Consider the following 27,557-nt stretch of genomic DNA (forward strand, 5'->3'; position numbering starts at 1 on the left):
AATAGCCAAAAGGTAGAAACAACTCAAATGTCCTTCAACAGATGAATGGATAAACAAAATGTGGTATATACAAATGATGGAATATTGTTTTGCCTACAAAGTAAAAAAAAATTCAACCACATGCTACAATATGGATAAACCTGAAGACATTAAGTAAAATAAGCCAGCACAAAAAGACAAATAGGCTATGATTACATTTATAAGAGGTACTTAGAGGAATCAAATTGATAGAGACAGAAAGTATAATGGTGGTTGCTGGAAGTTGGGGAGGGAGTTTGGGAAGATGAAAAAGTTCTGGAGATTGATGGTGGTGATAGTTGCAAATTGTAGTCCATTTTCATACTGCTATGAAGAAATACCCAAGACTGAGTAATTTATAAAGGAAACAGGTTTAACCGACTCACAGTTCCACATGGCTGGGGAGGCCTCACAATCATGGCAGGAAGAAGGAGGAGCAAAGTCATGTCTTACATGGCGGCAGGCAAGAGAATGTGTGAAGGGGAATTGCCCTTTTTAAAACCGTCAGATCTTGTGAAACCTATTCCCTATTATGAGTACAACATGGGAAAAATCTGCCTTCATGATTCAATTACCTCTCACTGGGTCCCTCTTATGACATGTGGAGATATGGGAGCTACAATTCAAGATGAGATTTAGGTGGGGACACAGCCAAACCATATCACATGTCAATGTGCGTGTCCTCAATGCCACTGAACTGTACACTGAAAAGTGATTAAAATAGTAAATATTGTATTCTGTATATTTTACCACAATTAAAAAATAGCACTTACCTATGGTGTTGTTAGAAGGACTAAATAAATCAATGGATATACAGCAAATCTAAAGCAAGAGTTGGCAAACTTCTCCTGTAAAGAACTAGAGAGAAAATATTTTAGTTTGTGGGGTATATGGTCTCTGTTATAACTATTCACTTATGTTATTTTAGGAGAAAAATACTTATAGACAAAAGGTAGGTAGATGTGTGTGGCTATATTACAATAAAATTTATCAAAATAGGTAGTGGATGGCATTTGGTCTATGGGTTACTAGTCTGCTGACCCTTCATCCAAAGCATTTAGAATAGTTTCTGGCACAGACTCAGTGATATTTACATATTAGATATTGTTACTACTATGCAGAATTGCTGTGAATAATTTAATAAAATAACACATGAAAATACCTGCAATGCAGTATTTATTATGTAATGTATAGCTTTTAAATCATGACCTGCAAGGCTTATTTCATGCCAGGTTTGAAACCAGAGGGACAAATTAGCACTCAGGTCTGGCCGAGCACAAATGAGTCAGGGCACAACTACACTGAATGAAGCACAGACTTTCATTAAACTGTTTGGATGGCCCACAGCTTTGATGGAGCTCACCTGTGCACTGTGGCATTCTCAACATGGACTGATGCTCCCCCTCATTAATTAGTGGTACACTGGGCCCTTTATTGGCTCTGATGGGTCCCAGTGTACTACCTAGAAAGTGGCATTCAGTGCAATCTCTGGACTGGCAGCTTCTACATCACTGGGGAATTTGTTAGAAATGCACATTTTTCAGCAGCCCCACCCCAAGGTCCACTGAGAACTCTGTGGGTTGGATATGCAATCTACCCGTGTTGAACGACCCTCACCCACACTCCAGTGATTCTGATGCTGACAAAGTTTAAGACCCACTGCTCTCTATAATGAAGTGATGGTCTGTTTTCCTGCCTCAATGGGATTGGTGTTTACAGCTTGGCAAGAGGAAAAGCTGTGCTGTTCACAGCTCTGCCCTGACACCTCTCCCTCTAGTACAAGGTCCAGATTCTAACATCTTCAGGGTGTGTGTGTGTGTGTGCGTGCACGCACACACATATGTGTGAGTCAAGAAGTGAGCACATAAAAGCAAAGGGTGATTTATCATATCTTTGTTGTTGCTGTGTTGACATCTGCATGGGTGGCTGAGACAGAGTCTCTCTGGTCCCGGGAGATATCTGATAGGGAAACGCAGCCACAGAAACCGTGCTCACTGAGCAGTGAAAGGTGCTGCATGAAGTAGAGCTCCTTGAAGGACTTGAAGGTCTACATTCAAGTCTTAAACCTGACCATTGCATAAATTAGGCTGAAGGCTTCAGGACCCTCGTATACTACTGCTCATCCTGCTAACGTCTGGGGGAAACTTCTTGTTCTCTTTCTTCTCCTGTCAGAACTTGTTTTGGTGGTGGTATTGGCAGGTTTTTCTCATTAGGAGAATGTTAGTGTGGATGGCTATAATTCTTGATTTGTGTCAAACACATCAAAAGACATTTCTCTGCTGTCCAGAACCAGTCCAGTCCACATGCACATAGTTTCTGTATGACCAGAACCTTCTCTGGCAGCAGGATAACCCCTTCTAGTCATCCTCAGCCCAGGCCTTTTGGTTCCTTTGCAGGGACGTGTTCCCTGGAGGGCAGAGGAACCTGAAACTGTCTGCTGAAATTAATGGCTTTCTGCCTCAAAGGAGCTGGAAGAAGGGCCTCCCAGGTGACCGGGGAATCTGTGGTCTCCCAGGTAAACTGTGAGAGCATGGAGGTATGAGCACATCAGGCGAGGCTGACAGAACGGAATGTAAGCCTCCCCAGGCATGTGTGAGTTAAGACAGGGTTTGTGATGGGAGGCAGCCTCCTGGCCACGCTGTGGTAAACAGCATCCGGGATCCCAAGCAAGATGTGAGAAGCGCCTTTCCTCTGGAGTCATCTTCTGCCTTGTCCAGAACACTTTGTGTTTGGAAAAACATACACTCTCTCTCTGAAGACCTTCCCCTGACTTCTGCCAAGATCCAAAAAGGAGAATGAGAAAAGAAACGGGATGGTTTGGACCCTGACGTTTCAATAGATTTCTCCTTAGGAGAGTTGAATGGAGACGTCAGATGGAAACATGCGCCGTTTCCTACAAAGGATAGGTACACATCACTACCAAGGATGAAGTCAGGGCTGGGTCCGACCTTCTCCTCATAGTGCCTTTCATAATCTTTGCTCCAAATGGGTCTTCCAGATGCCGCTTTGCATTGGGATTCAACGGTGATCGTTTTGCGTGTATTATTAATGGTATCTTTATTTAGAGGGGGAATTAATAATGACCGTTATCTGTAAAAGAAGACTCACACGGCGGGTATCCATTCATTTGTGCCTCAGCCCAGGCAGTCTCCATTTTACTTTGCAATTTCCAGAAGGCAGGAACAGGAGGTAGAAAGAGGTATGTCAGCCAAAAATAATTGGATTCAAACAGGGTGAACATCACACTTCTTACAGATGGGTAAGAAGGGAGTGGTGGCCACTGTTAATGTTGCTAAAGGTCAACCACTTGTTCTACAGCAGAGAACAAGCTGGAGATGACGGCAGTGGTGTGGTGTGTGTTCGAGTCCATCAACAAAGCTACTTCTGATTTAAAAGAAATAAGGGGCCACCCGCACTGTGTTCAAGGATCTTCTCGTGCCTCAAATTTCCCTTTCTTTTGCTCGCTGGTGCTCCTGATTTATTGATTGAGGCATGATGTTTTTCATTTTTCTAGAAAGTAAATGAACAGGACAAAGTTTACAAATGAGAAATGCGACTCAAGTGCAGATGAATGCATGTTTAACTAACAGCGCATCTTCCCTACCGGTGACCTTGACTCATGAAGAACTCACCAAGCCCCTGAAGGCAAGGGGAAGGATAACGAAGTGCCCAGGAATTCATCCTTGTTTTAAGTTGCACGTTACTGACTTACCACTCACCCATGGGACTGGTGGTCCATGTTCCTCTCTCTGCAGAGTATTCTGAAGAATTCAGGCTTCTATACACAGTGATCTCTCTTTTCTGTTAGTCTCCTTGAAGAGAAGCATTCGTAACTAACTCTCTCATAAATTCTGGACTGTGAGAAAGTGTGATGGGTGAACACTCAAAGCACAGGAGGAGAGGTAGGACCTGAATTCTGGGCCAGGAGGAAAAGGCCTTCCAGGCAGAGCAAACAGCTCAGGCAAAGCTTTGAAGATAGGCATGGGCAGGGGGTGCTTTGTGAGAAGTGGGGAGTCCAGTATGAAGTGGAGTGAAGGATGTTAGGAGGTGTGTATGGGACACAAATGCCAGGTTGGGCAGTTGAGATTTTATTGCCTTTCAAAATCAGAAGACTTAGAAGGTTCCTGAGCATGAGATGAAAAGATTAGAGTTTGCATTTTGGGTATAAAAACTGCTGTAAAATGTGGAAGGTGGGATGGGAGAGGGAGAGAGGCTGGCATGGGCCAACCATTTGCAGTGTTTGTGTTACTTTAGGCAGAGATGTACTGACAATATTGAAGGCAGGAATGGATTGCACAAGCCAATATGGGGTCATTGGGAGGGCAAGGCTTTTGGTTGGTAAGGGAGATGAGTTGCTGATGCCCATGCCTAGTTTAAAAGCCTCTCAATACCCATCTCAACCCATGTTTGTGAGGAATGGCTTCCAAGAGCCTTAAGAGCCCTAACAGACCCTCCCTATAACCTCGCCCTGGAGGATGTGGGCAGCTGAGACAGCTGAGGAATGAGGCTGGATTGCACAACTGGATTTTCCACCTGGGCCCCACCCCAGGTCTGGTACCTTCGATGAGAGGGTGGTGCTGGAAACTTTGGAGCTCTACCATCAAGATGTCTTACTTGTTCTGGTTTATACTTGGAGTTCCTGGGCCCCTTCCAAGGGAGAACAGACCACTCTGGGAGCTATGTCCTGGGCAAGATAGGCTTTAATCAGTAGAGAAACTCCCCATTCGATGCTTTGCCGAACGCTGGCCACATCACTTGCTACTTCACAGTTTCCTTTAATCCACACTCGACCCCTTTATGATCAGTTTACTGATGATGAATGAAATGGGCTCACAGGGTTTCTTAAACTTCTTTTTCCTGGTTTTGCTTCCTAGATTGGATAAAACATAAATCCATTGAGATTCTATTAGTATTCGCTGTTCTGTCTCCCTCTCCTTTGCTACATGGGCTATTTTTTTTTTCTCTCTCTCGGGCAGATTTTAGGACTTACTTTTTATTTTAGGGAAAATCTTTTTTCATTCTTTGTGTTGGATGCTCGGTGGACCCTTTCAATCTTTAAGCTCATGTCATTCACTTTTGTTGACATCTCTTTGCTGCAGTCAGAAACCTTGTTCTCGGTCCTGTAGACCTATGGCTCCTGATGTCCTTGATTGCTGTTTTAGAAGAAAGAGGGACATGGACGTAAATGTGTATGTGCTGAGGCCCTCGTGTTTGACAGCAGTTCCTGGGAGCTATTTTACATATTTTTCTACAACTCTATCAGAAATTATTGTTGTCCAAGCTAAAGCCAAATAGGCTAATTAGAAATAATAGGCTCATTATAAAGCATTATCCAGTTTCCATAATAATGTCTGGAACCTGGTAAATGCTCAACTAATACTTGGAGATTGCATCTGATACACATAAACTTGATGCTGCTGTTTGAGTGCTTTAATAATCGTGTGTGTGTGTGAGAGAGAGTGTATGTATTTGGGACACTGCGTATGGGGAAAAAGCATGGACTAACAATACAAGAGATGTGGGTTCCATTCTTGGCTCCTCCATAAGCCAAACAAGTCCTGCAACCTCCCTGAGGCTCAATTTTCTTCCCTGTAAAGTGAGAATAACAGTATCAATTTGCAGGATTATTTTGAAGATTAGACATCATAATAATGACAATTTTAAGGCTAATTAACACCTACTGGGTCTTGAATTGTGTTGTGTGTCACATGGCCTCTCTTAATTATTCCATATGATAGCCCTATGAGGTGGATAATACATCTCATTTTAAGGGTGAGAAAAATGAGTCTTAGAGAGGTGATGTTTCATGCCGAAAGTCACCCACTATGTGGAGGGGGAGGCAGACGGGAGTCACAGCTGTCTGCCTCACTCAAAGTGTGTAATTTTTAACCTCTAACTCTGCTACATTTACCACGGAGCCATTTAAATGATAGCTGCTACCACTGTGTTGAGGAAAATTGGGAATAATGTCTTTATTGATTCTCAATGAGGTGTTTTTTTTTCCCCCCCTTTGGTAGATGTAATCTATTAGACAAGGTAGCAGTAGAAAGGGACTGGTGAAAAGGGGCATTTGGTGGTGAAAGTGAAGTGGTTCCTTAAAGAGGTTATCCGTGCAGTGTCTTACAGCACCAACAATGCCTTTGACCTACTTCATAGCAGTTTCAGGCTGTGTAGAAACCCAAACTGGCTTAAGCTGAAAAAGAGGATTTACTGGCTGGTGAAACTGAAAAGCACAGGAGCTTCCTGCTCTAGGTGTTCAGGCATAACTGGATTTGAGATTCCGAAAGCAGTCCTCGGGGCTCCGACATAGCTGTTGTGTTTCATGTTGATCCATCCTCAGATGTGATGTCTGCCAGCATTGAGAAGCCCACAGTTCCCCTTGCAGTTCCTGTGCAAACAATGCTTCTTTTCAACAATTCTCACACGAGGTTTGGAGTTGAATTTCTCATTGGCTCTGATTATCCCACTCCTAGATCCTTGGTTGGGAGTCTGCTCACGTTAAATCACATGAAATTGAAAGAGAATACGAGGTGGTTTCCCCAAGAACAATCAGAATGCTGAATTCAGGAGGTGGGAAATGGATGCTGAGCAGTCAAAAAGAGGGGTGCTTCCCCCACTGAACTCCAGGAAATCCTCCTTGAAGATTCTGAGAGGCAGGAACACAGGGCAGGGTGTTGAAGCAGGATAAAGAGGATTCTGTAGAGCCCAGACACCCAAGTTAAGAACCACTGAGTCACACAACTCCATGGTTCCATTCACATGGTAGAGTCTATGTGAACAGCCCACGTGCTCAAGTCTCATTCCAACGACAGCAACTCAGTCCTTGTCAGTTTTATGTGGGTCGCTATAGGAAATTTTAATTAAATAAAGTTTGAAAAATATTGTATTAACCTAAAGAGGTTAAATGGTGTCGATGCAGGGATCCTGGGAAGCTGGCAGAAGAGAGAGCTGTGAGCAGGAGAAGAGAGCATCTGTCCTACCTGCCAAGCACTGGGCAGTGGGTTTACATAAGGAGAAGCAGAGTAGCTGAGCGAGAGGGAATCTGTGGCTGAAGCTAAGATGAAGTCATAACTGGGAGTTACCTGTCCTAGGATACTAACCCTGGGTGTCACCAGCTGACTAAGGCGGGATTCCTTGCCCATAACATGGCCAGCAAGCCATAGCTGCATCAAGTTGTAAGAGATCTGTCTTAGGGTCTTGGAGGATTTATGTCTATATCCTGGCACCAGGAAGAAGAAAGATAAAGGATAAAAGGATGTCACCTTGCAAGCGGAACACAAGATATTATTTGAAGCTAGCAGAAAGAACGAGGGGAATATCTGGTATCTGGGCTTTCTTCTTTCCTGCCCATTAATGAGCTCTTGAGCAATTGCTGTGTTCCTTGCCCAGTGGTCAGCACTGAAGGAGAAGATCTGAAACCTACATGAATGTTTCAACAGTTCGAACCCAAGGTACCTCCACAGAATGTGCCCTTGGTCCAAAACGGCAATAGGGATCTGGTAAGTGTTTAGCAACTAACTTTTTGGGAGTCGGGTAAAGAATCCTGGCATTCGTTAATATCTGTGGTGTAAATACTCCCACCATGATTAATTTCAAGCTACCAGCATGACGTCATTGAACTTAGAGTTGGGTAGAGCTACACAGTAGCCCATCATTATAAGTCTTTTCACTGTATTGAGACTAAAGATGTAAATAGCATCAAGAATATAGATAACAGCAAAAAGTGGTAAAATATTTAGAAAGGGGTGGCTCTTCAGTTTTATTATCTTTGTATTTAATGTAAGTTATTTAGGTACATATATAAAATTTAATTTTTAATGACTGTGTTTAATAATTGATTCACAGAATTCCGGAGAAGCTCACAATGAGTTCTTGTGAGTCTTTTCGGCTGGCTCCAGCACATGACTGCCTTGCCATTCTTCCAGGTCCCAGGGGTTCAGCCTGCTTCCCTTTTCTTTTAGAAGCCTCACCCCAAGGCAAATGCATTGCTTAGACTGATAACTGGTCAATCTCTTAAATGTGCTTTCTGTAAGTTGAGGCAGGAAGCACTTTTATTCATCTCCACCTCCTCAGGGTGGTCCAGCAAGGCACAGCAAACATTTGAGGAGTGACTGAGTGAGCAGCTGCTGGGAGCAGGTCGGCTGTGGAGACAGAGAAATAAATCCTAGGTTCCCTGCTCCACGTTTTCACAGCCCATGATGCTTCCTTGGTCTGGCAACCATCACAGGTGTGACCATCTGCTTAATGGCTGTTTGCATAGCTGGGGCATCCCTCCATGAGGACAGGGACTGCAGCTGGCTTTTCACTGCTGCAGCCGCAGTGTTTAGCGCGTAGTAAACGATCAGTCAATATTTGTTGATTCTGGCTGACTCTACAAAGTTAATAGTGCTTTCTGTTAACTATGCAGAAAATACTCAAATGCATTTCTGTTGAAAAAATATCTGCCATTACAGCTAAGGCTAAACACCCTTTGACCAGCCCTTAATTCCAGATACTCTCCTTATGGCAACGTGATCACAGCAATTGGTGTACTGAACCTCTTTTCAGTTTTTATTTTGTTTTCACTTACTTACAAACATATCCGTAGAAATATATGGTATTGTTTTGAGACTTTTACCTTTTATTTTGAAGTGTTTATAGATTCACAGGAAGTTGCAAAAATAGAATGAGATCCCTTGTACCCTTCACCCAGTTTCCCCAAGCAATTACATCTTATGTAACTATACAATATCAAAACCAGGAAATTACATGGTTAAAATGTGAGACTTATATAACCACAACCACAATCAAGATACAGGATCATTCCATCCATAAATTATTCCCATTATTTTATCACCTACCCCTTTATCTCTTCTTTCCATTCCACAACTCTCTCACCCAGCCAACGACTAATCTGTTGTCTGTCTTTATAGTTTTGTCATTTAGAGAATGTTACATAAATAGAATCATACAATATTTCATCTTTTAAGCTTGCTTTTCTCCACTCAGCATAATGCCCTTGGAATTCTGGCTGTTCTTGTTTGTAATATGAATGACATTGCGTTGCATGTACTCATGTACTCTTTTGAAATGAACTGTGTGTCCCAGCGAACTTACCCTTTCAGTGTATTCAGATGGCTGTGATTCTTTTTAACTGTCATATAATGTTCCATAAGAGAGATCATCATATTTTCTTAATTTCCCCTATTGATTGTTGTCCCTGAGCTCTTCCCTCCTCCCCAAAGGGGGGCTGCTTACCGCGCGGTCTCTTTCCTAAGCTCCTCTGCACAGAGGCTCTCACCCATGAGTTACACTTAGCCATGTGGAAAGCAGAAGGAATGGTGTTTGGGAGAAGGTACCCCAAAGATTCCACAGAGGGAGTCTCAAAGCTTGAAGAAAGGCACGTCAGCAAGTTCTCACTACTCTTGGGTCTCTTCTGTTTAACTCTTTCCCTAGGAAGTGGCTTATCTTCCCATCACCCAGACCAATGAATAAGCCAGAGGGAGAGGAGAAAAATAAACCAGTTCCCTCCAGTTGTCCATTCATGTACATGGAAATTCCCATGGCAGTGATCTCGGCTCCTGATGCTCCAGAGAGGCATCCTTGTGCACACGCACACACACACACACACACACTGTATACACACACATGCACGTGCACACACACTCTCTCTCTCTCCTTCTCACTCACACATACCCCTAAGGGAGGTAGCAGCAAGTGATAGAATACCAATCAGCCTTCTTTTGACCTTTGTGTAGGATTAAGACCCTCTCCAGTGTGACAAGGGGGTAAAAAGGGGTCCCACAGCATGTGATGAAGCAGTGACTCTGAGGGGTGTTGAATATTAGGTAACAGGGAGGAAGTGAGACTATGAGAATCCTCCTTTGACCCCACCAAGTGAATACAAGTCACAGGCTCACAGCTCTGTCCTGAAGGAGGCCTGTCGTTTCCAGGCCAGAAAGCTTTGGCAAGCCCCAAACCCCAAACTCCAGAGCCCAGGCAAGACTGATTTCTAAAGACTCCAGTCCTGGGCCTCTCACAAATTCCTTATTTGCCTCCCCACCCTTCTCTTGCCACACTCGGAGCATTTGGTACAAAATCTTGGGGCTGGTATCCATGTCTGGAAGACTCAATACTTTATTTAGAGTTTTCTTATTCTTTGGGAGAATAAGATCAGGCTCATTTTAATAGACTAAACCAGGAATCTAAACTGAAGGCAGAGGCCATGTAAACAAAACCCTTTTATGTGGTGACTCCAAATGAGTTTACTTTAACAAAAACAGAACAAGTAAATACGTGAGGTTTACAAATATAAACAGCAAAGTTGCTGAAGTGTGAGATAAATTGTCTAAGACCCTTCTGTTTAAATTCTCTGGCCTGGCATTTCTCCTTTTGAGTTTTTATCAGAGGGAATCTGGGAAGGAGAGAATGTTCTGTACAAGAGAAAAGAATTTCCCATAGTGGGGCCAACCAGTGATCTGATTAGAAGACGTCCTGCAGGGATTACCAGAGCCAGCCACTGCTCCTTCCCATGCAGGGAGATACCTGGCTGGTGATATCACCCCTGTGGAAGGGATTCTTAGAAACAGCTTGTTCTGCCATCGTGACCCAAGAGATCATGCAGTGGTGGAGGAGGTTACGCAGTTGACCTCAGAGGGATGAGAAAAATTCCATCAGATGTCATTTTTACTTGAGGGGAAATTTCCCTCCTTTGTCCACCAAGAAGTGGTGAGTGCACTCAGCAGGTGGAATTCATTATAAAGATGAGCATCCTTGCCAGTGGGATTGTGACCTGGCATTCAACCACTCTCCCAGGGAAAGCATCTAAACATGGCATGAGATTTCATCTGAGTGGTTCTGAGACAGTTCATTGGATTTGGAGGTGCGAGTAGAGTTCAAACCAGTAAAAGTACTGTGGGAAAAAGGCAAAGAACAGGGGAAGGGTGGCAAGATAACCTATGTACTGTGTTGTGCTAACACATGTTTAATAACTGACTCTTGGAGTTGGAGAGAGAACCCCAGGTTGTGGATTTCTGTGGTGTAAAGATTCCCAACACGGATAATTGCAAGTTAACAACAGGAAGTCACTCGGCTCACAAAATTCTTGAATATTAAACAATCAGCCTTTACTAGCTGGTATGAACTGGCTCTAGCACACCGCTGCCTGCATGGATCAGCGAGTGGGTATTAAGGTTGCAAGTGGGAATGATGGGGATTTTGGGGGGAGTGTAAAGCTTGGATCGTTTTCCCAGCGATTTAGAGTACCCTGTGTTTCTTTGTTCATAGTACTTAGGATGCTTGTTCAAGTATTTGGATACTTGTCTGCTTGTCCTCCTAGCCTCCATGGCAGGATTGCATCTATCTGGGTCACCGACATGTCTTTGCATCTACCACAGTGCCTAGAACATAGTAAGGCAGTTTTGTTCGGTCCAAAGATCTGCTGAATGCTGTATTTACTAGTAAGGCACCTACTACGTGCTAGGCACTATACTAATCCCTTGACAGGAAAAATCCAATTCCATCTTCATGTCAGCCTTCTCAAAGTATGGTAGGTGAGTCACATGGAGGGTTGATTGCAAATAAAGTTATCTGGGCACTCCCCAGATCCTGCTGAATGTGCAGGGCCCAGGGATCTTCATTTAAACAGCTTCCCAGATAGATTTTACACAAACTCAGATTTTAAAATCACTTTCTTATGGGGGTAGATCCTATTATTCCTGTTTTATAGGTGAGGAAACTGAGGCTGATGGGTCTCATAAACTTCCCCAAGGCTACACATTGGTTAACTCGGGGGTCTAGGACACTAAGATAGGCCTTCCAGATGCCAATTAATAAGCTAGATGGGCTCCCATGGCATACAATTGAATGAGTGGATGCATGACAGATGTCTCCACTGGGTGTGCAGTGTGGAATTCAAGATGCAAGAGGGGTGGCCTATAGGAGTCAATTACGTTAGTTTTGGGGTGAAGTGATATGCCAGGCTTAGTGTGGAGATAGTGGACACAGAAAATAAAACATTGAGAGAATTAAAAATTATTCAATGCTGTCCTCTGTGTCGGTATGTTCAGAATAATATCACCTCTTAAATGAGCTTTACATCATAACTTCATTTAATCTGTATAACATCTCAGCAGGAGAGCTGCTGTCACCCATGTGTTTTAGAGTGTGATTCAGAAAGTATAACTCAGTGAGTTCACCATTAAGAAGCAGAGGAGCTGAGGTTGGAGCCCTAGTTTCTCTCAGTCTATTCTCCTTGGTCCCTAATAAATTGGAGTTCAAACCCATGTACTCTGACTGCAGGGGATGTGAAGGCCATTACGAGGGAAAGTGAGGGTGAGCTGTAATTGTGGGATTCCTGCCAACCCAAGTATGAGGAGCTTTGGCAGTGGTTGGAAGAAACACAACAGAGGAGCATCAGTTGCCACAACACTAGAAAACACAAGCCTACGTCTGTATGTTCCTGGAGAATGTCACTGTTGCTGGGGCATCCCAAGCACTGATGTGGACAGATGCTATCTGCTGGCAAAATGATTTCCTTATGGCTCTTCAGTAGCCTAGGCCCTGTGTTTTGTTTTATCCCATGACCATGTGCAGGTCAAATCAGGCTAGGAGCAGTTTTTTTTTTTTTTTTTTTTAAAGATAAAAGTCATCAGGGATGATTAAAACTTCAGAATGAAAGGAGGTGATTTCTGAAGAATGTTCTTTGTCATCTTTTCTTCCCTCTTCTTTCTCTTCACCTTCTCCACTCATGGTTTTGCACAGAGCTAATGACAAAGCTATGAAAATAAAAGTCTTGCTGGCTACAAGAGGCACATATTTGCATGGCGTGGGGGATGGAGTTGAAGAGCTTGCCTTCTGCCTGGAAGTCTTCCCTCATGAGCCCATGAGTTTGGAACCAACATGACACAGTAAAATTAGCAAGAAAGCCAGTGTCTGCAAAGAGGCTTCCTTTAAAGAATGTCTAAGATTCTGTAGATGGGAAGAAGATATTACACGAGGCTGAGGGGCAGAGGAGGGGATGTCAATCGAATGGCTCCACCAAGACCTTGCTTTTGTTGACCTGCTCTTGCTGCTCTTTCCTAAAGCACAGGGATGTGAGGTTTCCTGCATCGTGACTGGGATTAGAGATTGACATAATCTCTCTGGAGAGCAGGCAGGCAAAATGTCACAATCTGTGATGGCTGCCTACCCTTGACTATGGTAAACCACTAGGGTTTTGGAGCTGTTTGTTACTGCAGCATAATTTAGCCTTATCCAGACTGAAACAATAGGTAATGGCTTACATTTAGGCAAAAAATGTTTGCATCCTACAGTAGAACCCTGTGTAGATCTGAAATAAGATTGTTTACACTTATTGATATGTGAGACTCTCTGTATTAATCAAGGTCCTCCAGAGAAATAGGACTAATTGAACTGGAATTGGCTCATGCAATTATGCAGACCAAGGAGTACCATAGTCTGCTATCTACAAGCTGGAGAATCAGGAAAGCCAGTGGCGTAATTCAGTTCAAGTCCAAAAGCCTGAGAACAAGGACTATGTCTGAGGGCAGGAGAAGATGGATTTCCCCGCTCAAACAGAGGGTGGATTCTCCCTTTTTTCTGCCTTTTTGTTGTTGTTGTTGTTGTTGTTGTTGTTCAGTTTGGACCCTTAATTCAAACAGAGAGTAGATTCTTCCTTTTTCTGCCTTTTTTTGTTCCATTTGAGCCCCTAATGGATAGATGATGCCCACTCATGTTGGTGAGAGCGATCTTTGCTCAGTTTGCTGATTCAACTGCTAGTCTCATCTGGAAATGAGAGTAGTGTTAGTAGTGCCTCATGGGCATACCCAGATATAATGCTTACCAGCTACCTGGGCATCCCTTAGTCCAGTGATCTTGACACATCAAATTAACTACCTCATTCTCCCAGATACATTTTCAAGTAGAAAAGATATTCAATAGTATGCATGGCATGGATCCCACTTGGTAAAGCTATACATGTAAACTGTAGGTGGCCTTAGGCATTTAACAGTTGGACTGCATGATACCTTCCTACTTGTGGCATCTGGAACAAGCTTTTCTCCATGCTGTTCCAGAGCCCTGATTCTTAGGTGGACTCCTGCATGAGTTTGGTTTCTCAGCAGCCTAATAGGTACAACATCATAAACACTCCGGAAGCCAAAGCCTATAAAAGTCGGATCTTTACTCGTGTCTCATGACACACATAATATGTGGAATTCCCAGCACATAAAGATCTCACCGGGTGTTGAAATGTGTGGAAAGTGCTTTATGTTGATGTGTTTGGGAAGACAACTCCCCCACCTCCCTGTGTGGCTCCTTTTCATTCTGCCATTCATTATAGCATGTGGTCGCCCAGGATTTATGAAAAGACATATTCTATTTACACCACCTCACACAACTCTCTATCTCACACTGCCCCCTATTACCACCACCACCACTAGCTAGAAAGTGAAAACTGAACTCCAGCTTTGGCAGCCTCACCCCTTCCTGTTGGTGTTGATTGCCCATGTGACTGGCATGTGGTTTTACAGTGGCTTTGTACGTTCTCTTGGCATCATGTAGGCAAAATGTGTGATGGTTCATATCAGCATCTGCTTGGGCAGCCAAAAATCTAGTTGTTAGTAAATGTGGATCTCCCCAGCCTTAAGATACCCTGAAGACTTCAGCGTTAACACTGCTACTACTACTACTAGTAATAGTTGTAGTAGTATTAGAATTGACAGCCACGATCACTTACTAAGTAAACCACCTTCTAGCCCACATTCCCAATCCCTCTGTGCTTCTCAATAAAATGATCCTAAAGCTTAGCACAGCATTTCTTTGACCAGTTGATCTTTTTCTGATATTCACTTACCTTTATATTCTTACAAGCGTGTATGTATGTATCTCTCTCTCTCTCTCTCTCTCTATATATATATATATATATATAAAATATATATGTATGTGTATATTTATATATATGTATATGTATATATGTATACATATAAAGTTGCTAGCGAAAGGAGTCTATACCCTAAAGGAACTCTTTCCTAATAAGGCCACTGACCACTTGACTAGCTGACTTTTCTGTACGGCCACTGGATTGAGGGAAAGCTATGTTTCCCATTGCTTCTGTGAACTGAATGGAGGATTTTTTTTAAGTTTCTTTGGTTCAGATTGATATTGTGGCAGAAGCCATAACTCTGGATCCTGGGGCTATACCATACTTTTTCTTTGTTAACTGTCTGAATGTGTGCTTTAACACTTTCTCACTTGTCAAAAAAAGAAGAGGGAAGGGTGATTACAGGTCTGCCTTACTCATTGTGTAGCCTTAGCGCCTTCAGTGCCCAGTGGAAGAGAGGAGCCCCGCTGCACACACACCCTGGCTATCTTCATTCGTTCATAAGCAGACATTACAGTGTGTAGCCTTAGCGCTGATACCTTCCTCCTCTGCAGCCATGGCGAAAACTCATACACTGGTTATCACTAAGCTTGTATTTTTCCGTGCCGAGTTTTCCTCCTTATCCCTACTGATGGAAATGTGTGTGTTCCTCCTGGGTTTGCAGTCAGTCTACTCCCACGCCAACTCTGCCCAGTGCCCCCGCCCCTTGCAGCTTCTTTCTGCTTTTATTTGAATGCATCACTTTTGGCAAGAAGCAAGGCTCCTTTTGGTCATCCTCACATTTCTGTCACTCTAAAGCCTATTCATCTTGCATATGTTACAGGCACAGAGTCACTGACTACACCCCTGTCCCCTGCCCCTACCTTACCCAAGTGCAGGTCATTGATGGACTCGTGGACCACCCCAGGCCCCTCTCGGATGGCATTGCCATCCCTGTTCCCTTGGGAAGGATGATACAAAGGAGGCATTATGCCAGTCTCCATCTAAGCACGATCCGCCCACCATATTGCTGCTGTTGCCATACGGACCAGCTAAGAAATGTTTATATTAATGCAAACGCTCTTTGGGGGTGGGTGTGCAAAACCAAACAGCACCCGCTGCGGAGAAGTTGCAGGTGCGCGGCATGAAGATTAACTCTGCGGTGTACAGCCTTGTTTCTGTGGTGACCACGTGTGCTGCTCTCCTTGGAAATGCCTCAATTCGCTGTGCTGCTTTTGTCAGAGTGTGTGCCATTTCTGGGAAGATCAGTGTTGTGAGTGCCCATCCTTCTGTCTTTGTGCCTCTGTTTCTCTCTCTGCCTCTCTCTTTCTCCACCTCATTCATTCACACACACACGCATGCACCCACATGCACACACTTGTTTTTAAGGATGGTTTTCGCCTCTTAGGGGAGACATAGTGCAACCTGTTTGATGAGAGGAGGCTGCATCTGAAAAGTGTCTGTTGGGCAGTCTCTGCTACACTGCAGAATTACTTGAGTCCAAGTAGACAAACACTTGAGCCCGGTTATGGGCTGAGGCATTTTAGCAAATAGTTTGGAGAGCTCATGGGAATCTCCTCAGTTGAAGTATTGCAGCTAAAGTGTGCCTATCCAGGTGCTGGGACCAGATCTGGGCAAATCTGCCCTTTCTTCGGCAGGCTGTTCCACCAAATGCCGGCCCCAGCACTGGGTCCTGTAGAGTGACCTGCACACACCTCATCCCACCAGCAACCATGCAGACTCACCATTAGGTCTGTGTCTGTCTGGCCTGCACATCCTGCATGTAACTGGCCTGTGTTACGTGGTACGCCTCTTGAAGGCAGGATGCACGAGTGTGCCTGAGTGTGTGTGTTCCTAGGCCAATGTGTCACTGAAGTGCTCTGGCTGGAACTCCTCTGCAATGTTGCACATTTTCTCCAACCAGGTGTAAAAGTGCGCCTGTGGCCAAGCCTGCAGGATGTCTTCTTCAAATTGGGATGGTCCCTTTCAACTAGGCAAAACCAGGAAAAGAGCCTCAGTGTTCCAAGGACAGGGGTGGGGACCTGCAGGGCCTGCTTCCTCCTCCTCCAGAAAGAACACTTGCCGTGCAACCATCAGCCCTCCAACCCCTTATGGAGGGGCTTTGACAGGGCAGCAGCTTGAGTGCCTGTTGACTAGTACCAAAGAGTGTACGTGCAGAAGCCTCCCGGTCCTTGGCCTATGGGGGCTGGGTGGTGGCAGACCCTCCCCAACAATGGCCCACTATTCCAACAGAAAGGACAGTGGGAGCAAAGTATAGACAGCCCCTCTGTAGGAAGATGAAAGCTCACTCCTTGTCACCCCCACTGTGCCACCTGCCTTCAGATTACAGTCTCATGGTGGAGGCTCAGTTCTTTGATGAAGCCAGTAGCACAAAGGATATTGTGCAGGACTCACAGGGGCAGATTCAGGGCTAAGACCCCTCTATCCTGAGAGCCTGGGAATAAGAAAATGTCAGGAACTGGAGAGGCCCTTTCAGTAGCTTGCCTTTCTCAGAATGAGTCCTCAGGAACGTGGAAAATATTTGGGCCTCTCTTCCTGACAGGTAATGCTGTTATTTCATCAGTGACGACTCTTCCCTGCGTACACTGGTTTTAGCCCTTGCGAGTTGTGTGGAACTATCACAGGACCATGGCCAACCTTTGGAGTAGGCACTCCTGGGTCCCTGGTCCCATCTCCATTTCTACTTATTGCTTCCTGAAGCTAAAATCTGTTGAGTTGAAGATCTTCGTTCTGAGAAGCTGGGATCTTCTACATTCATCTGTACACAGTTCTTCCAGTCGCCCTCCTGACTTCAGTGCGCTACGCCACGCCCCTGGGGAAGGCAGGAGGCAGCAGTCCTTGTTCAGCCCATCACATCCAGATCAACAACCATCAGCATCATGTGTAGATGGAGTCCTCCCAGCGCTCCACAGAGTGGGCCTTGTCCCTCTCTTTTAAATGTCAGGAACCGGATAAAAAAAAATCCTGTAGCTCTCAAGCCCCTAGATTCTTAGAAGCCCTCTGTTGCAAGCAACCCCATCTACTTACTGCCCCTAACTGCCTGGTTCTTAAACAAGAGTGTGTTTCAATATCACCCAAGGAGCTTTCGAAAGGTGGATCTCCAGGCCCCAAGTGCAGATTTTGATTTTGCATGTCCAGCAAAGTCTAGGAAAGGCCAGTCTATTAGGCCCTTCTGTGATTCCTGCATAAGTGATCACTGGATTTCACTGGATGGGCACTGCCCTATTGGGTGTCCAGTGTCGGGTGCTCTGGGTCTAGATGTGTCTGTGCTGTCTAATAGCTGTGCAGTCTTAGGTCTTGGGAGGGTTCCTCAAATTTGTAAGACAGTCAGTTTTCCCTTCTAGAAGAATCATGAAAATCATAACACCTCTCTCTCTCTCTTTTTTTTAATAATGAATATGAATTTATTGAGCTCTTTATTGCACTCAGCATAAGGACTAGAAATTGAGGAGTGCAAAGTACTACAACCAACAAAACATTTATTCTTTTTTAAAAAATTATTTATTTATTTTACTTTAGATGCATACTATATCTGGCATTTCACCCCATGTTATCCCTCCCCTCCCTCCCCATCTCCCCTCCCTCCCCACCCCCCATTGTCTCTCCCCTACCCCCGCCAACTGTCACCTGTGTGTGATGCTCCTCTCCCTGAGTCCACGAGTTCTCGTTGTTCAACACCCACCTATGAGTGGGAGACATGAGCCCGTTACCTAGCACCTGGTACCTAGTGAATGCTAACAAATGCCACAGGCTGCCATTGTAAATATTACTGTAATTGTAATGACGATTCTCTCCTTTGATTACCTGCTCTCGGCTTTTATTCTTATTTACAAGCCCACTCCCTCCTATTCTCAGCATTTCCATTTATTTCTTCCTGTGCTGTAGGTTCCTTAGTGCTCCCTCCTCCTAAAATGACCTTACTACCTGCTATTTTTCCATGAGTTCCTGTAAATCTCTCCTCTGTGTCTCAGAGGTTTGTCATAGCTGTGTCCTTATTGAGCCGTTTTTAGAACACATATTGGCCTTTTCAAGGAGGAGGTCCTTCAAGGAACATGTTCAGAAGAATTAGAATTTTCATTAGGGGCGCAGACTTGTATAACACACATGGAAGTATGACCTTAACCTGGCTTCACCTGAGGCCAGGCCAACTCCCTTGATGCTAGCCAAGGCTTCATTTTCGCACTCCCCGGGCATCACTCTGCTTTGCTCCCATCCCCTGCAGTGTATGACCACATGGCACCACAGTTACATAATATAGGTTGCAAGCAGGAATGCCTTGAGAGACTTGACCACAGCCCCCATATTCCTAAGCTTCCTGCTTGCAGCACGTGCCCACCAGGGTGTGTCTGTTGGCTTCAATGGGGAGTTACTGGTTTCTCCACCCTAGGAAGGTGACCAACAACTGCTGTGGATGGTCCCACTGTCCAGGCCTAGAGCTGGTTGGAAGGGAACTCTCCCTCTCACCACCGCCTTCTACGTGTTCAAGCCCAGTCGACTGGGTGTTCTCACCCATGCACTCTCTCATTTCGTGTCGTTTCTTGCTGCCAGCCAGGAATCTTTCTTTCCTCACACTGAAATGGACCATGAGTATCTGGGTCTGGTCTTTGCAGTAGAATGGCTTATGTCCATTCAGACCAGCCCTGTGTAAAGAAAGATTTCTTATTTTTTCTTTCTTGGAGCTCAGACTAACTCTTTAGGACTCTGTTGGGTTTGGAGAAAGCTTCCAGATACAGCTGGTGCTCGACTTACGACCACGATTGGTTCCGTCAGACCAGTCGTAACACGATTTGGTCCTAAGTTGAGTAGGCTATATGTACAGTACTGTGAAATGATGTTACAAAAATCTTTAAGTCATATTTTATCGATTTTCTTTCATTATTGTTAGATATCATAATTTTCTTTGTTCATTTTATGCCATTTGTATCGTCTCTACACCATTTTGTTTCTTATTTTTACATTCGTCAGGTTTAAGTAAAACACTGCATTACCAGTACAACTGGTTTAATATTTGCAAAACATACAAAATTATAAAATACAGGTGCATACAAAAATACAAAATACAGGTGTAAAAAATACCATAGGAAACATTTTCCCAATTGCAAAACATATCAAAATATATAAACATGTATGAAACATTTTATTGGCAATTCCTCTTTTTATTGGCAATTGGTAGATATCTTGGGAGGGGTTTGATGAAAAATATCCAAGACACAAAACACAAATTGCTGTACCGAGTCTGGGATAACAGTTGAAATGGTGCACGCAGAGATGGTAGTGCTGCTAGGAGCTGGTCCGCACTGTCGTACGCCCAGCTGGGCAACGTTTGCGCTGCCAGACGCGGAGCAGTCATGGCTAGCGATTGTGGTCTTAAAGTTGAATGGTCGTAAGTTGCATAGATCGTAAGTCGATCAATACCTGTAGCAGGATTGCTTAACCTTTGCTCTCGGTGGGGGCGGGGAGGGTGTTTAAACATAGACTTCCACCACAATTCCATCCTTCTAAGTCTGCTTTTCACTCTCAATTCCAGTATCGTCTCCACTGCCTGGCTACTATCTTAAGGGATCATGTTCATTTATTGATGGGCTTGCTGTGTACTGCTTCTCTCCCTTCACTAAACTGTGACTTCTGAGGACTTTGACTGTGTTTTGATACGTGGCAAGCACTCATTAATTTCAAATGAATGAATGAATAAAGGAAGCAAGATAACAAGCTTCATTCATTGGACATCATGAATCCCCTGGCCCGATGCTATGTTTAATATCTTCAATAATATCACATTATCCATTTCCTACAAGGAATAGTTTGTATTCCAGAATGAGCCATGAGAGTGCCAGAGGGTTAGCAGAATCTTCTGAAGTAGATACACAGACTGTGTCCTAACAGTGAGACAGCATGTTCTGAGGCAGAGTAGGTGTGATTGCAAGGACACCAGTACATACTAAACCCTCTGAATAACTTTCCACCTTTCTGGAAAGGGGGAAAAAAGACAAAAACCTTTTCAATTCAGAGTAAGAGAAAACCTTATCAAGAAATGTTGGTTTGAATTTCCACTGAGGTAGAGCAGTTTGGGTAGGGGGATGTCTTGGAAAGCCAGATTTTCAGGGCTCATGAATGGAAGAGGAGAATGCAGTATGTTATAAGGTGGAGGCTGAGACTGTGCACCCAGTGATGGGATGTCTCCTTGCCCTTCATCTGCAGCCTTGCACCAGCACTGTCCCTTGCATCAGCCTGCTGAATAAAGTCTGAATTCACATTCCAAGCAAGCAAGAGGCTCGGGGACAGACCCTGGCTTGAATCCAGAAGTGAGTGGGCAAAGGGGAATCTCAAGAACCCAAGGGATGTTGCTGGGATAAGTTCTAGGGATAGGCAAGGACATAGGAGCAGCCTAGACACAGGCAGGCCATCCATGGACGTGTGGGGCTCCATCCTGGACCTGGAGTCCAGCGGTTGGGGAAGGCAGGGAGGAATTGTTTCCCGACGCCTTGGATAGAGGGGTCAGTTTACGGGGCGCCTGTGGCTTTGGGTGGAGAGGGGACTGTTAAAGGCATCAAGCCCTTTTGGACAAATAAAGATTTCTTTCTGAGGCTCCTTGTGTGTTCTTTACCCCACCCAGCAAGACCACCTAGCCCTGGCTTCACCTCCTCCTTGCTCCACGGTGACCAGTGTGTATTTCTGAGTTCAGAAAGCAGTTGGTGTAGAGGTAAGCTCTGCCACCACCGCCCGCTGCCCCCCACCTCTGTGGTCCTTCTCTCCAAATGTCTCCTCCGCCGCAGGGTCCACCCAGGACACTTTTCCCGGCAAGACAGAAGTCACCCGAAAACATTTGGCTGGGCACAGTGGCTGTGTAAAACTCCAAGGTGGTTTTAGCATCTCAAGTGAGACACATTTGCTACTATATGCGGCCTGGGGACCCATGTTTTACAGGAAAGCTGCGCAGTGCAGAGAGGGGCCTCTGCGTTTTTCATATTTTGCCGCTCCCACACTCGCAGCCTGGTGGGCGGCTTCCACTTTAAAGTTAGAAAACATTCCAGCCCTTGCCCGTTAGGGTGACTCCTGATACGCCTCATAAACTATTCATAAAACAAAGTGATTCCAGCCCAAGTTTCTTCCCTTTCTTCCTCCTCCTCGAGGTTTATTTTCCCCTGCTCTGTTCTGCCCCCTCCACCTTCCTGGTTAACCCTTGGGGGCCCCACTTAATGAAGCATTGCAGCCTGATGTGGACAGTGTAGAAACAGCCCCACAGGCTGCGTGTGAAACGTCGGGTCTCCTCTCCACCTCAGTCTCCTCCAGTTGTGATGTTTGTCCTTCCATATAACCGCCGGCTATTCCCACGCCCTTCCTCTCTTCTTCAGTATCAAGGACATTTGAAACCCTTTTCAGCAAGGTTGCCCCTCTGCTGTCCCTCTTGCCCCAAACATCTAGGGCCTGAGAAGGCCTGAACAGGCAGTTGGCTGCACTGCCCCGGGATGTCCTGGGTTCTTCCTCTGCCCACATACACGGGGTGTGACTTTTAGAGAAAGGTCATGGGACTAGAAATGAGGACTGCAATTGGTGCATTCTCTCTTTAACTAGTTGCATGCTTGGCAAAGGAAAAGCTTTGCAGGATAATTACAGCAACATGCAGACCTGGGTTCAAAACCTGGCTTGGCCACTTTCTTGCTGAATGATCTACCTAGGCTTTAGTTTCCCATCTATACACCCATTCATCCATCTAACCATCTATTTACCCACCTGCCCACCCATCCACCCACCCATCCATCCATCCATCCATTCACCCACTCATCCATCCATCCATCCATGCATATATTGATTCGTCCAATAATTAATGAGCACCTACTATATGCCAGGCCCTGTTTTAAGTACTTAAGGACTTGGAGGTGATAAAGCATGAGTTTCTGTCCTCCTGAAGTAGATATATGAATGAACTTGGATGAGTAAGAGGACTTACTTTACCAGTTGTTGTGAAGATTAGAAGATAAAACATGTAAATCATGTGAAATTTCAGTTTTGTGGATCAAAGATGTTTAACTCTCAGTTCATGGGAATCAAGCCAATAGTGAAGTGCCTAGCACATAGTCAGTCCTCAAAGGGAAGGAAATGAACATCTTATGCACTAAAGGCTTATGTAGTCCCCAGTAAGAATGAAAAGGTCTTCCAAGTGTCTAGTTCATTTAATGGGACACGCAGTTTAAATCAGGTACTATTTACAGCTCATGTTTTTTTATTAAGTGTTATGAGCCCATGAAGTCTTGAGAAGCAGCAGACAGGAAGTAGCTTGTTGAGTTTTACCCTATGTTTTAATGCTCCTGTATGCCAGACTGAATGACCAATATTTCAAAATATTCTGACCTTATTCTTGAGTAAATCAGCAGAGCTTAAAACAGACTTTGCATTATTCAAAGCATCCGTAGGGGCAGGGTGGGTGAGGAGGAAGACCTTGTGTTAAACATTTATGTCTCACTGCTGAATAGCAAATGTAACCCATCTTTACTAAAACCTCTCTAAATGGCTGAAATAAATTTCATACAATGAGTCTATTTTTCCCCTCTTCCAGAAAATATACAAAAGCAGGTGTCTAGACTTCCTGGTGTGCAAAAAAAAAAAAAAAAAAAAAAAAAAAAAAAAAAAAATCCCTTCAAAACTCCGTTTTTAATGTTTACTTGTTTTCAGGTGCAGCTAGGGTTTTTAAGAAACCACTGATGAAGCTTCCCAGGGATTCACGTTGCTGCGTGAATTTGGCTTTCCAAGGCTTTAAGGCAGTTACTAAGCAGCGCTCCCATGACTCAGTGGTTGACAGCCTGGGCCTCCTGGCCAGAGGACCTGGCTTAGAATCTTGACTCTCCCACTTTCTAGGAGTGTGATCTTGGACAAATTTGTTTTTGTTTTTGTTTTTTTTTTAAATCACTGAGCCCCAGTTTCTTCATTAATTGAACATAATGATGGTCCCTACTGCAAAGGTTCTTTGAAGAATAAGTGAGAGAGTACTTGTAAAGTACATATTAAAGCACGGGACATACATTAAGCAATAAGTTATTGTTAATATGGGTATCATGATCAGTGATAGTAATGTTCCTATTATTCTGGGAATATATTCAACATCCACATCTCTTATCAAAACTTAAAAGTTACATAATTCCTTTGTGAGAATCAGTCTCCTTTTGTTTGGCCACAGTTCATTTTCTGCCCTTTTATACTCAGCTCAAATTCTGCAAATCTCTGTGGTTCAAGTGGACTAAATCAATTCTGACCTTGGATAATGAGACACACCACGCTATGAAAAGTGAGTCTGAAGAACCCCCAAAAGCATTTCTGGGTTGGATGAAATTTGGCTAGAAAAACATCCTGTCCGTAGGACTTCCAATACATGGCTTAGAAAGTCGTTTTTCTATAACCCTCTAATATATATGCAGAAGACACAAAGAGGAGAACTCACTTAATATCACAAAAAAGCAAGTTCAGCCTCCTCCTTTCTGCCTTCTTGAGAGGTGGCCATTGCTTAATATGAGGTCTTGCAAACAACTGTAATTATTTTTAAAGCAGTTATTTAAGTATTTGTTGGGCATCGATTACATAGTAAACACTGTTTTCAACTAACAGCTTGGACTCTTACTTCTGGATCACAGAAATGTGAAGATCTTTCTAAAAAATCCAATAACATCTTAGGAAGAAAAAATAAGGGTTCTAGATATGTGAAAGCACTTCAGAGTCCCCTTTCTTTTGCCTGGCACAAGTCACGGATTGGGCTGATTGTGAAGTCCTTTGGTGACATGTGAAGTTGAACACTCTGTATTAGAAACTTACCTCTCATCTCTCCTTCCACCCCAACCACTTCCCACCATACTCTTGAACACTTCTAGAAGCATCTGCTCCAACATTCCCAACACTGGAAGGGATTAGGCAGGTGCTTCTCTGAGAGTTCTAACTCCTGTGGTGTTTGAGCTACTTAAGAACTAATCCTGCTGCTGCCCTATCCTATGAACCTCCTAGAGGTTGTCCTCCAACCAGAAGCAGGACACATCTTACGGTCTGTTTGTCATTGAAGAGAAACACATGTGGTAGGAACAACTGTACTTCCATGTTTGCTTAGGATTTATCCAGAAAGTTCTTTTTTGCTTACTAGCTGGTATGTGGTTTGGCTCTGTGTCACCACCCAAATCTCATTTTGTAGCTCCCCAAATTCTCACGTGTTGTAGGAGGGACTAAGTGGGAGATGATTGAATTATGGAGGTGGGTCTTTCCTGTGCTATTCTCATGATAGTGAATGGATCTTACTAAATCTGATGGTTTTAAAAATGGGAGTTGCCCTGCACAAGCTCTTCAAGCCTGCTGCCATCCACATAATATGTGACTTGCTCCTCCTTGCGTTCCGCCATGATTGCGAGTCTTCCCCAGACAGGTAGAACTAAGTTCAATTAAACCTCTTTCTTTTGTAAATTGCCCAGTCATAGGTATGTCTTTATTGGCAACATGAAAACAGACTAATACACTAGCCAATAAAAGTACTAAATCTTTGTCATTCAGGGTGTTGTGACTGGGATAGTAATGTCCTCCAGACAAAATGTTGCTGAGTCATTTACGGTGCTTATGAAAATTGGTGACATCTAAGGTTATTTACCCCATTGGGCTTGATGGGTCTACTTACCAGGGAGTGAGAAATGCCTAAGAGAGTTAGAAGAATATATTTCTTTATCATAAAAAATTATTAACCTTGTCCCTTTCCCTGGACATGTGATAATGAACAAGATGGATGCAACTCCTGTTTTTAAAGAGTTTACATATTAGAGCTGTGCTGTCCAGTATGCTAGGCACTAACTGCAGGTGGCTATTTAAACTTAATCCAGATTAAATAAAATTCAAAATTCCATTTCTTAATCGTACTAGGCTCTTCAAGTACTCAATAGCCACATGTAGCTAGTAGCTATTACTGTGAATGATGCTGGCATAGAGTATCTCTATCTTTTAAGAGTTCTGTTGGACGGTGCTGGTTTGGAGGGGTGTACAGACAGGCAAATACCAATTACAAAAGAGCACATTAAATGCTATAATGAGAGAAATGCCAGCAGCTGTGTGGGATCCCTTATGGGCACTAATATATTTAGACTCCCTTGGTTGCAAATGATGGAAAAACAACACTCTCTGTTATTTATTGACACCATAGTGCTGTTTAACAAACCACTCCAAAATTCAGTGACTTAAAACAATAAGCATTTATTTAGCTCATGAGTCTGTGAGTCAGAAATTTAAACTGGTTGACTAGCTATGGTAGCTCACACCTATAATCCCAACACTTTGGAAGGCTGAGATGGAAGGATTGCTTGAGCCCAGGAGTTTGAGATCAGCCTGGATAACATGGCAAGACTCTGTCTCTATTTTTTTAAAAATACATTTATACTGGGCTTGTTTGGGTGATCCTTCTGTTCTTGATAAAGCTCATTCACATGTCTTGGGGTTAGCTGGCTATTGGCTGGGGTCACACTGGCAATCGGGCCCTATGCATCTCGTCTTCTAACACGCTGCCTCTGGCAAGGTCCCATGGCAATAACAGAAGTGTAAGAATGAACAAGTTCTATCACATAAACACATTTCAAACCTCTGTTTTTGTTGGCTAACATCCTAATCACTAAGGAAAGTCACAAGGCCAGCCTAGATTCAAGGGGAGGGGAAATAGATTCTGACTATTAGAGAAACTGTAAATGCACAAGGCAAAGGCATGCATCTAAGAAGGAGTAGTACCAGATTAATCTACTACACCACTTCAAACTGGCTTCAATTTGGAAGGTCATTTACTGGCTTGTGAAATTCAGAAGACTAAATAGTCCAGCTTCAGCCATGACTGGATGCAGGTGCTCAAATAACATGGTTAGTGATCTGTTATAAACCTTCAGCTCTGCTTACCACAGTTTAGTTTCTTTTTCAAGCAGTCTGTCTCCAAGTGGTGGCAAAGATAAATTCTAGACTCATCCCACTAGCTTCAAAACTCAGCAGAAGAAAATCCTGGGATTGATCCCATTGGCCTGGCTTGACTCATGTGCCCATCTATGAACCAATCACTGAGCCTGAGGGATGGAATGCTCTTACTTGCCAGATGTGTGCAGATCCATGGTGCTGGAGAAGGGAAGGGATACATGGAAACCAGGGGAGAGATGGTTCTTCCAAGGAGCATTGGCATGCTTTTTCCAAAAAGGGGCTAAGAGATGTCATGAATGGAAATGATAGATTTCCACTACAGGCAAATACTGGGCAGGGTTTATGTGTGCGCTTCATGCTAAGATGCTGCAAATGAGGAAATACAAAGCTGAGAGCAGGTGTAAGACCCTGGAAGATCTGAAAGGAGTTCAGTTTGCAGTGGAACATGATAGACTCATGGTAAAGTGATGCAAGAACAAAAAAGGAGTCAATGAAAAAAAGATGAAAAGGAAGTGAAGTAAGAGAGAAAGATAGTAAAGAGAGAAAGCAAATGAGAGAAAGAAGAAATGAGGAGAGAGAGAAAGAGCTTTACAGTCTTCTGTAAAGAAGAAAGCTCGTGGGTAGATTCTTTCTTAACACCTCCCATCTCTACCAGGATAGATTCCAAGTGGTAAATTTCATAATTCCTTTATCATGTAGTGTCTTCTATTCCACCTTTCCAGTAGTGGTGTTTGGGATTAGGAAACTGGAAGGAGAGATTAGGGACACAGAC

Source organism: Saimiri boliviensis, chromosome 8, assembly GCF_048565385.1.
Source record: "Saimiri boliviensis isolate mSaiBol1 chromosome 8, mSaiBol1.pri, whole genome shotgun sequence".
In the NCBI taxonomy this organism is placed as follows: Eukaryota; Metazoa; Chordata; class Mammalia; order Primates; family Cebidae; genus Saimiri; species Saimiri boliviensis.